Genomic DNA, 8,679 nt, shown 5'->3' on the forward strand with positions numbered 1-8,679 from the left:
CGCCATATTTCTGAAATTACAAATTTAAATTACCCTTAATTTTTTTTTACTCTACAACATATCAAGAAAAGTACCCTAAGACATAAGCCTTAACACATAAAACACACAATAACAAAGTATTAAACTTCAATTTCTAATTTCCAATACCCTAATGCTCAGGTCCTTACTTACCGATTTCCATATGAAATAACATATATACAATTCATTCACGAAGGTAATTAAATAGATAATGTATAACCATCTCCATTCACTAATGACTGAAAAGAGAAATGTATTATTAACTGGATAAAAAGAAAGATAATACACTGAAAATACACGATCAAATAAAAACAAATTGCATCCTAGAAAACACCATACTTTAGAAAACCATAAGAAACATAAGTAACCAACCATCAAACAAAGACTTCCCTTTATCAACAACAAAATATATCACAGAAAGACAAATTAAAGCATACATAAATTGAGAACAAGGAGAATCATAAACATACAACATGGATAGTCCAAAATTTATACCGCAAACTAAATAGTGAGTAGTGATCCGTAAGCAGCCACAACGTCTCCACCTTCGGTTGGCCTACACAGAAGTAAGTCACAATCCAAGTAAATAATACGAATAAATTACCGTCAAACAAAATATATCTTTAACCTTTCAAAAGTATGAACTAAATTACTGTAGCTTATTTTGTTTGTATCCATGTTAACAGATCCATAGTTCAATCAGCCCATGATTTGGCCCATAAGGCTAGAAAAGGGTCCTAGTGTGTGTTTTTCTTATTTGTTGCTGTCAAAAAATATATATATATTAGACAACTCTTAGCCCCCTTTTAAATTTTATCTCTCCTTAATAGTTAGCTCTTAGCTAAAATTTGGTAACTTTTAGCCCATCCTTAAGAGGTAGTTTTTAGAAATAAGAGAGGGGTTGAGGTGGAGGTTTGTGTATGTTTTGTAATTTTTATTTTCTTTTTATAAAGGGAAAACATGTAAGAAGTTAGTTAAGAGGTACAGAATAGTAAATAAGAGATATGTATTTCTTGGTTTTTTTTATGGATAACCCTTATTAAAAGATGGTGGTAAGGTAGTTGAGTAAAGAGACTAAGAGGAGGAAAATAAGAGCTAGGTTACAATTGATGCTCTAAAACACAAATGAATATTACCCTGTTTTTAATTTTCTGGGTTCATTTAATAATTATTGTTTCTGTAAATTCAATCCCTCTTTTAACCAATTTTAAGAAAACGCCATGAGAGAGAGAGGAGAGAGGAAGAGAGAGAGACAGGTGAAAGAGAAATGTAACTCCGGAATTTATTTACATATTCCTTTAATTAGTATGTAAAAAGCCTTTGACAAGAAAATGGCTTTAAAAAGTTATTTACTTATTATTATTCAAGTTAAAGAGTTAGAAAATGATATTTGTTGTTATGTCAAGATTAAGAATTGCTCTTTCGACATAGACATGGTTAGGGATGTCAAAAAATAACCCGATCCAACTAAAAACCGAATTGACCCAGAAAAAATTCACACATTCAATCCGCATAAGCACAATGACCCCGCACAACTATATTATCCGATTACACCCGAACCGATTATACCCAAACCGTAACCGACCTAAGACCCGATTTTATAGCCCTAGACATGGTCTACACAAACCATGAAATACAAATACTATTTACTGTATGTTCCTGTAAACTCTTTGTACTAACAAAGACGATCGACTAATCTAGCATTGTTCTATTTTAACTAAATAGATAACCAAATCCATTTCTTATTCTCGGAGACTTGTTTATAGCTTTGACAGCAATAACCAACAGTCCTAGGTTCAAATTTTATTCAGGCAATAAGCACAGCAACCAGCAATGTTATTAAATGGAATAATACAACTTTTTTATCTTCAAATCTTCAAGTTTTTATCCAAATTTAAACAAATTACAAATCTTAAAGTTGGCATTAGTCAACCATCATTATCTTTGCATATAGATAATCAAATATGCTGCTAGTACACCAATATTGATAATTCGATAGCTTGTGAAGTATAATTAGCTAAGCACCACCAAATGTGCCACATTAACATTATTATCTTTTTATGCATTAAATAATGTAATCTTACTGTAACAGTCTACGGTTGTAACCATGGACTTTGGCATATGAGTTTCCTTCTAAATTAACATCTAATTCATTACCATTCTCCTCGACCCTGCAGCTGTGAGAACCATTCACATTGAAGGAAAATAAAAAAAGAGAGAGCAGTTTGTGAATAATTGAACGAACTTCAGCAAGTTCTCAGCAGATATATTTATATACATCACCAAGCCAAACAAAGACAATGCCATGTTTGCAAGAAAGGCCATCCACTAAGCCAAGTAGACTACACTCTATTATCTAACCAAATACATCTTAAACAAAACAAGTAGCAGCACAACACAACTCGAGACTTATGTATGAGCACCAAGTAATTATGCAAACAGAATTCATACATTTCAAAACATCATTTTCTACTTATACAGTAAAATTACCTAAAAACAACATCAAGCCAATGTGAATATCCCCAATTTGATTAACTCATGTAGTACTAGAAGACCCATTTTCGAAATTGCTAGTTCATTGGGATTGAGGGTTGGTGATAGTAATGAAAAGGAAATAAAGCATAATTAACACAATTAAAAACTAGTCATACCTCTAAAACGGTTCCAACTCCTCGAAGGAGAGCCAATTTCACACCTATCTTCAGAATTCGCTAATTGAAAAGCAAATTGAAATCTCCCACTCAATATGACTGAATTCAAACTACGAATTATGACTGGATCTATTCGAATAGAGCAAAAAATTGAGGTTTGGGGGAGAAATTCACACTGTTTAGTGGTGAGAATTAGGGTATCAAGAATTTGGCTGCCATTTTGGTGGAGAGAGGAAAGAAGATACGAAAGAGACGAGGGTTTTGTTTTGCTTGTTCATATTCTTTTTTTTTTTGTTCTTCTGCTAACTTGGAGCTTTTTCTAAAAAAATAATAATAATTTTCACAATTACGACGAGTTACTTGTCGTAATTAAAAATTTGGCCGTCGTAGATTTTATTGCAGACCCGGGAAAAAATCCCGCTTTATTTTTAGAGGAATTTTCATATTTTTTACGACGAGAATATTTATAATTACATCGAGATTAAAGGCTGGTCGTAACTAATGAAACTTTTCGCGACCACTTCTAAATCTCGTCGTTGATATTGATTTTTTACGACGAGAAACGCTTATGGTCGTAATGTTTGGTCGTGAATGTGAGTTTTTGTAGTAGTGACTTAATATTTTATGCATACTTGGACCAAGGGCATTATTTCCTTCAGTCTCCCACTTGTCCTTAGGGACAAGTGTGCATTTCCTAATTCCTTTGTCGATCGATGCTTGCTCTTGAACATAAGGTAAGAGTTGTCATCCTTATTATGTCCAGAGGTGTTTCTCGGTTTCAGAGTTCAACTGATCAAATAAACAGATAATCATAGCCTATGATTCATCCGAGCACGGCCATGCATTTTACAGTTTCTAGCTCTCCGAGTGGCCTTGTACAACTTTTAAGCATCTCATCCCGATTTATGGGAGGACAATCCCAATCTTGCGATATTGAGATTAGACTTCGTTTGATAGGTGATTACCTGAGCGTTGCCTTTATAGCCTCCTTTTACGGTGCGACGGTTGATCAACGTCAAAGTAAGCAGTTCCCAAATAAGTAATCTTAAATCACTCAGGTATTGAGGATTTAGTGTCTAATAATTTTAATGAAATTTACTTATGACAGATTTTCATCTCTTACAGTAAAGTTTCATAGGTCTGTCCGATACTAGTCTTCCCAAAGTAAGTATCTATGCAAATGATTACGCATTGTCATGTCCACATAGTTCAAGAAACAGAACTACTAGTCATCTTGCATTCTAGTCGTCTAACGTTTTCTATGCGTCTATCCTTATAGAAAACTCCGACCAGGGACCATTTTCAACTTTTGACATTCAAGTTCACTTGATAGACATTTCTTAGTCACAGGACTGGTCCTGACAGTCTATTTTGAATATTTCGTCAAATTGAAGGGACTAATCATTTAATAAACCACAAATTAAATGGAAAAATGAATTCTATTCATTTATTGTGAATGATTAACCAATAATGTTTTACAAAGTATTAAACTCTAAAACTTTAAAACATTAAACAAGGACATCAAAGCCATTCTCCAATATGCTTGATTCCCATAGCTGCAGTGTGCGAGTTGTGCTTCGCCTGCGGCAGAGGTTTAGTTAATGGATCTGATATGTTGTCATCAGTTCCAATCTTGCTTATCTCGACTTCTTTTCTTTCAACGAACTCTCGTAGAAGGTGAAGTCTACGAAGTACATGCTTGACTCTTTGGTGGTGTCTAGGCTCTTTTACTTGTGCAATAGCTCCGTTATTATCACAATACAGGGCTATTGGTCCTTTAATGGAGGGGACTACACCAAGTTCACCTATGAACTTCCTTAGCCATATAGCTTCCTTTGCTGCTTCATGTGCAGCAATGTACTCCGCTTCAGTTGTAGAATCCGCAATGGTGCTTTGCTTAGCACTTTTCCAGCTTACTGCTCCTCCGTTGAGGCAGAAGACAAACCCAGACTGTGATCTGAAATCATCTTTGTCGGTTTGGAAACTTGCGTCCGTATAGCCTTTAACAATTAATTCATCATCTCCACCATAGACCAGGAAGTCATCTTTGTGCCTTTTCAGGTACTTCAGAATGTTCTTGGCAGCAGTCCAATGTGCCTCTCCTGGGTCTGACTGGTATCTGCTCGTAGCACTGAGTGCATACGCAACATCTGGGCGTGTACATATCATAGCATACATTATTGAACCAATCAATGATGCATATGGAATCCCATTCATTCGTCTACGCTCATCAAGTGTTTTTGGGCACTGAGTCTTGCTTAGAGTCATTCCATGAGACATGGGTAGGTAGCCTCGCTTGGAGTCTGCCATTTTGAACCTATCAAGCACCTTATTGATATAAGTGCTTTGACTAAGTCCAATCATCCTTTTAGATCTATCTCTGTAAATCTTGATGCCCAATATGTACTGTGCTTCTCCTAGATCCTTCATCGAAAAACATTTCCCAAGCCAAATCTTGACAGAGTTCAACATAGGAATGTCATTTCCGATAAGTAATATGTTGTCGACATATAATACTAGAAAAGAAATTTTGCTCCCACTGACCTTCTTGTATACACAAGATTCGTCTGCGTTCTTGATGAAACCAAAGTCACTGACTGCATCATCAAAACGTATATTCCAGCTCCTGGATTCCTGCTTCAATCCGTAGATTGATTTCTTTAGCTTGCATACCTTTTTAGCATTCTTTGGATCCTCAAAACCTTCAAGTTGTGTCATAAACATAGTTTTGTTAAAATGCCGTTTAAGAAAGCGGTTTTGACATCCATCTGCCATATTTCGTAATCGTAATATGCAGCGATTGCTAACATTATCCGAATAGACTTTAGCATTGCAACTGGTGAAAAGGTTTCATTGTAATCCACACGGTGGACTTGCCTATAACCTTTTGCAACCAATCTAGCTTTGAAAACTTCAAGTTTTCCATCCTTGTCCTTTTTCATTTTGAAAACCCATTTGCTTCCAATGGCTTGGTAGCCATCTGGCAAATCGACCAAATCCCAAACTTGGTTTTCAGACATGGAGTCTAATTCAGATTGTATGGCTTCATGCCATTTCTTGGAGCTAGGGCTCGTCATAGCTTGTTTATAAGTCGCAAGTTCATCACTTTCAAGTAATAGAACGTCATAGCTCTCGTTCGTCAAAATACCTAAGTACCTTTCCAGTTGAGATCTATATCTATGCGATCTACGCGGGGTTACATCTCTAGACTGTCCATGATTCTCACCAGAAACTTCTAAAGATCTCTAAGTTTCATCCTGGATGTCATCTTGAGCATTCTCTAGAGTTTGTTGTTCGACTCGAATTTCTTCGAGGTCTACTTTTCTGCCACTTGTCATTTTGGAAATGTGATCCTTTTCCAAAAAGATACCATCTCGAGCAACAAACACCTTGTTCTCAGATGTATTGTAGAAGTAATACCCCTTTGTTTCCTTTGGATAGCCCACAAGGATACATTTGTCAGATTTTGGATGAAGTTTGTCTGAAATTAATCGTTTGACGTATACTTCACATCCCCAAATCTTAAGAAAAGACACTTTTGGAGGCTTTCCAAACCATAATTCATATGGAGTCTTTTCAACAGCTTTAGACGGAGCTCTATTTATAGTGAGTGCGGCTGTGTTTAGTGCATGTCCCCAAAATTCTATTGGAAGTTCGGCCTGACCCATCATTGATCTAACCCTGTCTAGCAAAGTTCTGTTCCTCCGTTCCGACACACCGTTCCATTGTGGTGTTCCAGGAGGAGTCAATTCTGATAGAATTCCACATTCTTTCAGATGGTCATCAAATTCATAGCTCAGATATTCACCGCCTCTATCAGACCGCAGTGCCTTAATCTTCTTGCCTAATTGATTCTCTACTTCACTCCGAAATTCCTTGAAAAGGATTCAGACTTATGTTTCATTAGGTAGACATAACCATATCTACTGAAGTCATCAGTGAAAGTGATAAAGTAGCTGAAACCACCCCTAGCATTTGTACTCATTGGTCCACATACATCTGTATTGATTAAACCCAATAGTTCAGTTGCTCTTTCTCCAACTTTAGAGAAAGGTTGCTTTGTCATTTTGCCAAGTAAACATGATTCGCACTTACCATAATCCTCTAAGTAAAATGGTTCTAGAATTCCTTCCTTTTGAAGTCTTTTCATGCGTTTCAAGTTAATATGGCCTAATCGACAATGCCACAGATAGGTGAGATCTGAATCATTCTTTTTGGCCTTTTTGGTATTTATGTTATAAACTTGTTTCTCGTGATCTAATAAATAAAGTCCATTCACTAATCTAGCAGATTCATAAAACATCTCTTTAAAATAAAATGAACAACTATTATCTTTTATTAAAAAGGAAAATCCCTTAGCATCTAAGCAAGAAACAGAAATGATGTTTTTAGTAAGACTTGAAACATGGAAACACTCTTCCAGTTCCAAAACTAGCCCAGAGGGCAACGACAAATAATAAGTTCCTACAGCTAATGCAGCAATCCGTGCTCCATTTCCCACTCGTAGGTCGACTTCACCCTTTCTTAACTTTCTACTTCTTTTTAGTCCCTGTGAATTGGAACATAAGTGTGAGCCACAACCAGTATCTAATACCCAAGAAGTTGAATTAACAAGTGTACAGTCTATAACGAAAATACCTGAAGATGGAACGACTGTTCCGTTCTTCTGATCTTCCTTCAGCTTTGGACATTCTTTCTTGAAATGGCCAATTCCATCACAATAAAGACAAATTGATGTGGATTTGTCCTGCTTTTCAGCATTGCCCTTGGACTTTCCACTTTTCTTGAAGTGTCTCCCTCTAGCCTTGAGTAAATCTTTGGCTTCACAGTCGAGTACTATCTCAGCCTTTCTGACAAGGTGAACAAACTCTGCAACTGTTTCTTCTCTTTGTTCACTTAGAGGTATAGTTGCTTGAAGCGACCAAACCCACTGTGTAGTGAATTGAGCAAGATAGAGACTGCCATCCTCTCGCTCATTGGTGTTCCTAGTAGACATAGGCGATCAGTATGAAAGCATAAGCTCCACATGGAACCTTATAGGGACGCCTACCCTGTGTTTAGTGCGAAGGAGCTGAGCATGTGTTTCTTGGACTTCCATCCTATAACACCTGTTGGCAGAACTAACCTTTAGACCAGTCATTGATTCAATCAACTCATGGACGTTCAGGTCCCAGTCCTCCGTGCTTCCACGACAGATATCCCTCAGATTTTTGATGAGCGTAAAAGGTTCGTAAGCTACAAACCTTCTAGCCCATTCATCAGGGATATTGCTCAGCATGAGACTCATAACCTTTTTGAGATCCGCATCCCAGGCGGTAAATCTTTCAGGGGGCATGTCTTTGGCATAGTAGCTTGGCATGGGATGTAACAGTACATACTCAAGTCCATTGAGTCTGACTATTTCAACTAGCTTAGCTTCTCATTCAAGAAAATTTGTTAGGTTCAGCTTGACCATAAGCTCAGAACCCATGATAATGTTTTGATTGTTGTTTGCCATAGTAAAACTACAATTGAAAAGAATAAACAAATAAATAATCATTCACAGTTTCTCTTAATAAACTTAAATTCTAGCATGCATGCATAATTTAATGTTCATTAAGCATTTTATTCAAGTTATGTGTTCCGGCAGGTGTGAATAAAATGATTCCAAGACCCTAAAAACCATTGAAGAATTAAGCACATTATGTATTTAGACTCAATTCTAAAATCTTTTAGGTAAGCAAAAGCCTTTTGCTAATAGTCTAGAAACTACTCTTGGTTGATAGGTACGTCTAAGAACTTATTAGGTAAACCTATCGATTTTGCCACGACATAAAAGGACTCCTTACTTATATCGTTGAGTTTCACCAAAACTAACATGTACTCACAATTATTTTTGTACCTTACCCCTTTAGTATCGATAAGTAACACCTCGCTATGGCGGAAACCTATTACTAAGATCGATGAAAAAAAAGGATATCCAAGTAAGTGTTATTTTGGCATGGCACCTTTTGACTCAATTTTTAAGTTT

Source organism: Spinacia oleracea, chromosome 6 (genome assembly GCF_020520425.1).
Source record: "Spinacia oleracea cultivar Varoflay chromosome 6, BTI_SOV_V1, whole genome shotgun sequence".
NCBI lineage: Eukaryota > Viridiplantae > Streptophyta > Magnoliopsida > Caryophyllales > Amaranthaceae > Spinacia > Spinacia oleracea.